General features: G+C 39.7%; 1 pseudogene; it reads left to right on the top strand.

Moving 5' to 3' along the window:
* Nucleotides 1-1,226: 1,226 nt before the first annotated feature.
* LOC114722078 (trihelix transcription factor GT-2-like) lies at nt 1,227-4,123 on the top strand (annotated as a pseudogene).
* Nucleotides 4,124-6,000: the final 1,877 nt, after the last annotated feature.

Raw genomic sequence — 6,000 nt, 5'->3', positions numbered from 1 at the left:
TTGATCCATTTAATTCAACCAAGTTGGACAGAAGGGCTGGTAAATGTGTCTTTCACATCTCTAATTCTGTAGTTTCACACGCAATTACGAGTATTATTTAACTTATGATTTTTTATATGCTCCTATTTTAATTCAATTATTAAAAGAAGTAATTTATAATAAATATAATGGGAAACAGATAATTATAGTAAAAAGTTATATAATAACTGAAGGCAGGGTTGCGAAAAGTGACAGTGTCACGGTCAGGGTAGGACCCAAAGAGGCCACACCTGCACATGTATGTAGAGTACAACAGTTGCACCCATCAAGTTGAAAATTGCAAGCCACTTTTTTTTTTTTTTTTAAAGAAAGAAATTTTAATCAGTAAAACTTTATTATACTAGGAGTATTCTGGTAATTTCACAAGAAATAAAATAAGACACCAGAGAGACAAACCCAGATCAGGAGCCCGTGGATGCAAATAAAATATATCCTGATTTAGCTTCAATGATTAAAGGGCAATGCTGGAACCATGTTAGGGCCACTTCCGTCATTTCTTCGCCCCCCAACCGCCGCTGATATCCAAACCCCTCAAGCAACCTTTTCAAATTAATTTAAATACCAAAATTTTTTAAGCAAAAAAAATATACACACACTCTCTAACTTTTTTCAGAGATTTATTTACATTATTATCACATTTTAACGACTTCTTCATTAAATAAAAAAATTATACTTTTGTTTAATGTTTTCTCATTTAATTACGGCGTTCGATATGATTTATATTGCATTTTTAATTTTGAAGGAATTAAAAATTGAGGGAAAAAGAAAGGCTGACCTACATGGGCCGGCTTTTAACTAAATATAGCTGGACAGACAAAAACCAACTTATTATCAGGATCGTCTGTTTGTGCAGGTGTTAAAAAATCTCTGTGGTTATTCAATAATTTTTTGAGAAATTTTTTTTTTAATTAATTCAATTATTGGTACCCGAGAAAATAATTAATAAATGAATAAATATCTGTATTATATCTTTCTGTGCCACTTTTTATTATTACAGTGAGAAAACCCAGGTTAATTGAACTAAAAGACTGAAGATTCCACGGAACGGGAAAAAAATATTTATTACAATGTCGAAATATAATAACAATAAAAAAAAAAAGTGTTCTTGAGATTGACAAGCAGATCCCACCAAAATAAATAAATAAAATTGCGGGCTCTATCATAATAAAAACCATCCAAGAAATTCACCACCACCCTTTCTTTCTCCTCTTTGCTTCCTCGCTTTCTCTCCTGTTTATCGCGGATTTATGATTTTAATTTTTTCCTCCTCGCGACTCTACTGAACGCACAGATATACTGTAATTTGCTGCTTCCGCTGCTGTCTTGTGAAATATAGAGGGGAAGAATTAAGAGAATAAGAGTCCTATGCTGGGGGACTCAACTGCGTTGGAAGGTGGGGGCGCTAGCTCTGGAGATGATGCTGCGGCCGCCACCGCTGCTGCTGCAGCATCTGCTGGAGGAGCTGCAGAAGCCCATGACGGCGGTGAGTCAGCAATTGTGGCGGCGGCTGGCGGTGGTGGGGGAGCTGGATCGAATTCAGGCGAAGAGGGTGGTGGTGGGGACAGAAGCTTCGGCGGTAACCGGTGGCCCCGCCAGGAGACTCTGGCGCTCTTGAAGATACGCTCCGACATGGACGTCGCGTTTCGAGATGCCAGCGTTAAGGGTCCCTTGTGGGATGAGGTTTCCAGGTAAAAAGAAAAAGAAAAATTCTTTTGTTCAGTTTCATACGGCGGACGGTGGTTTCTGATAATTGAAGGCGAATCCCAGCCGAAGGAATTCACTTCATTGGTTTGAGATCTGAGAAAGAAAAAAATCGCAGCTGTTTTATCTTTTCTTTTCCCCAGTGTCTTCTTCTTCAATTTCCTTTTTCTCTCTCTATCAGCTTCAAGTCTTTTACATCACCTTTTGCATTTTTCCCTCTTTCAATCCCCCCCTTTTCTTGCACACACTTTCTGCTTTGAGATTTCGGGAAAGAAGAACACATCATTCATGATCTGGGTTTGATTTAATTTTGCCTTTCTGGCATTCACTTGGATTCATGTTAAATTTTCCAAGTAAGTGATTACCGACCGGAATTGAATTCTCTCCCAAGACGGATTTTAGTCCCCTTTTCTTTCAGTTTCCTACAGTGTTACGGAATATCGATTATCCAACCTCGCAATCAACTGGTTCATATGTTTTCCATGGGAAACATTTCTGCTGCATCAATTCATCATGGGTAGTTATATTAGATTTACATATATATACCTATTCTTCTCTTTCCTATCTTCCCTTTCATTTCACGATATTCTTTGGTACTTGAATTAATTCTCTCCCCCACCACACCCTCCCTTTTCAATATTTTAGTCTTCCAACTTGTGCTTCCAATGTCCGTTATTCTCACTCGATTTGTTTTTACATCTGAATTTCACGAGATAAGATAAACCCAGCAGAAGCTTTTTCTGTTTGTCTTTATTATTTTTCATTTTTATTTCTTTTTTTGTGTTTCTGTTTGGGAAATTTTGCTTATATACCAGGAAGTTAGCAGAGCTGGGATACCACAGAAGCGCCAAGAAGTGCAAGGAGAAATTCGAGAACGTTTACAAGTACCACAAGCGAACCAAGGAAGGCCGAACCGGAAAACCATACGGCAAAACGTACCGTTTCTTCGATCAGTTAGAAGCTCTCGATCAGCACCATCATCATCAAAACCATCCTCATAATAATACTAATTCTTTATTGATTCAATCCTCTTCTTCTAATGCCGCTCCTCTACCTGCACCACCAGTCTCCGTCATCCCCACCACCCAACCTCCTCCTTCAGTGATGGTGGCGCCACAAGTAGCACCGCCTTATCCTCCTCCTCCTCATGTTAATGCTTCTACTACTATTCCATCAATGAACACTTCTTCAATCCCTCCATTGTACCCACCCCCACCGGCATCGACGACGACGACCACAGCAAACCCTACTTTTATACCCTCGTTCGCCAGCATACCGACGGATCTCTTGTCCAATTCTAGTTCGTCTTCGACGTCGTCTGATGAGACGATAGAGGCTCGGCGGAAGCGGAAGAGGAAGTGGAAGGACTTCTTCGAGAGGCTGATGAAGGAGGTGATAGAGAAGCAGGAGGAGTTGCAGAAGAGGTTTCTGGAAGCCATAGAGAAACGCGAGCACGAGAGAATGGTTCGGGAGGAGTCCTGGAGAATGCAGGAGATGGCCAGGATCAATAAGGAGAGAGAAATATTGGCGCAGGAAAGATCCATTGCGGCCGCAAAAGACGCTGCTGTTATGGCCTTCTTGCAGAAGATCGCTGAACAGCAGAATCCCGGTCAACCGGCACCGACAACAAATAACATTAGCATTCCCAATCCTCCGTCGCAGCCTACGGCAACTCCCGCACCAGCGCCTGTAATTGCACCGCCGCCGCCGCAGCCACTCCAACCTGTGACGGTGCAACAATCAACTTCGGTTCTTTCTACTCCACCGCGGCTCCGCCTCCATCAGCGCAACAGGTATAACGAGCATGGAATTGTAATGAAAACTGACAACGGGGATAACAGTAATTTGACGATGCCATCCTCGGCCACGCCGGGTACCTCATCGTCGAGGTGGCCGAAAGTGGAGGTAGAGACGCTGATAAAACTGCGGTCAAACCTGGACGCTAGTACGCAAGTCCAGGAGAATGGGCCGAAAGGGCCGGTGGGAGGAAATCTCTGCCGCAATGAGGAAACTGGGGTACAACCGTAGCTCCAAGAGGTGCAAAGAGAAGTGGGAGAACATCAACAAGTACTTCAAGAAAGTGAAGGAGAGCAACAAGAGGAAGACCAGAAGATTCCAAGACGTGTCCTTACTTTCACCAGCTGGATGCTCTATACAGGAAAAGAAGTTCAAGTTGCAGTCAGCTCCGCCGCCGCCGCCGGATAACATGTCTACGCCGCTCATGGTGCGCCCAGAGCAGCAGTGGCCCCGCAACGCCGCAGACGCAGACGCGACAGCAGCCGCAGCTGCAAGATACACGGCCGTCGGGGCCCCAGGTGATGATGGGAAGCGCGGGAAATGATGCAATGGAAAGGAAGATGAGAGGAAGACAAGGATAGAGAGGAAGCGGTGGGTTTGCAGCTGATGTCGAATGGACGGAGGTACGGGAGAATGACACATGGGCATAGAGGTGGGGAAGAGCGATTGGCACTTTGGTGGTCTCGTAGCTTATAGTCAATGATGATCTACATGTTTTGTTTTTACAAATTTATTTATTTTTTTGGGGAGAAATAAATAATATGAGGGAAGAGCGAAAATTTCAAGATTTTCAGTTTTCACAATAATGAATAAGGGGAATACTTTTTTTTTTTAAACCTTATAGTAATATGTTGGTGTAAATGGGGGCGATTGTCATTTTTGGTCCTTTATTTTAATTTTTCCTAAAACTTTTCTCATGTTCAAATGCTTTAGTGATCTTTTCTAAAATTTATTTGTTTTAACGATTTAGATTAGGCATAATTTGTTTGTATATACATTTCATTATATTATTTTCAAATGAAATTTTAATATGCATATGAAAGAACCAGTACGAGCTAATTACAACATGTACATCACTTAACAAGTTTGATCTGACCGAAATAATTGCGAGAAACTTCAATTATTTTCTCAGAATTTTCATATTCCGTAATAAAATTAAAAATTGTTAAAAAGGGAAACACCTTAAAAATCAGTGGTAGATAGGAAGGCGTCCATAAAGTTTTAAATTGAACTGTTTTTATCATAAAAATATTTGTCATAATGATGTGCATGAGGATGGAGTTCAATTTTAAATTATTATAAAAATGCATAATGTTTCCGATCTTGAAATTTTATTTTGCACATGAAATTGAAACGAACCCAATGATCATGTGGTAGGGCCACGGTTTAATTAAAGAAAAATCACAAAAAAAGGCTTTAAAAATTTAAAAATTACATAAAAGGACTTGTACGTTTATAAAAATTGTTGTCATTTACTGATTAGTTCTTGTCGAAACTATTACTAATGTTGTAATGAGTCACCATTTGCAATTTTTCAATTTTTAAGATCCTTTTTGTTATGATTTTTCCTAATTAAACCTCATGTACAGAAGGGGTTTTTCATTTTATAATCGGCAAATAATTAATAAGGCTGGGGAAGGGCATTACTACAATTATTAATATTAATGTGGAGAATTTTTCTGACGGAAAAAACTATGGCGTGATGAATTATGAAACGGAAAATAAATATAAGAGAGGAAAATGAAAATATAGTTAAAAATATAATTAATAATTTCAATTTTTTTTGTTTGTTTGTTTTTTTATAATATATTATATGGCGAAAGGAGAAGACAAGGTGGGGAGGCGGAAGGGCGGAGGTTGAAGGAAAACGGCAACAGCCCACGCGGAGGGTGGGGCCCACGGGAAGGAATCTTGTGAGTTGGCGTAACCTTAGTGAAAGGAACCTGACTAGCATGCACTTCCTCCCTCTCCCTCTCTCTCTCTCTCTCTCTGTGTACTGGCTCTGGCTGAACCCTCTTCCTCATCATCGCTGCATAATCCAGCCTCTCCTGTGTTTCAATATCTATGTTTATTTCCTTTTATATATACTATTTCCCATCCTTCACTTTCATGAGCTCTTCATTAATATATCATTCATCACCACGTACGTACGCGTATTCCATACTATTTGTAAGACATCAACATTATGTATCATCACTAGCTAGCCGTTTTTACTGGGTACTAATTAATTCTTGTGATAATAAAGACTCTGCAGTGAGCATTCAGAATGTTCATCCTTGTAATATGATTTGGATGGTTTAGATTTTTAAAACTTTTAATGATATATAAGTTTATGTTTTCTAATTTGATGGGTGTATGAATCACGCTCTTATTTATCAAGGTTTATATTTCTCCAGTCATAAATATAAGACTCATTTTATAGTATAAATTACACTATAAAATAAGTCGTATATTTGGAATCGG

This window comes from Neltuma alba, unplaced genomic scaffold (assembly GCF_004799145.2).
Source record: "Neltuma alba isolate B1F8T4 unplaced genomic scaffold, ASM479914v2 tig00012081_pilon, whole genome shotgun sequence".
Taxonomy (NCBI): Eukaryota; Viridiplantae; Streptophyta; class Magnoliopsida; order Fabales; family Fabaceae; genus Neltuma; species Neltuma alba.
Note: the sequence above shows the minus strand (reverse complement) of the source record. Positions and strands in the feature narration are given on the sequence as shown.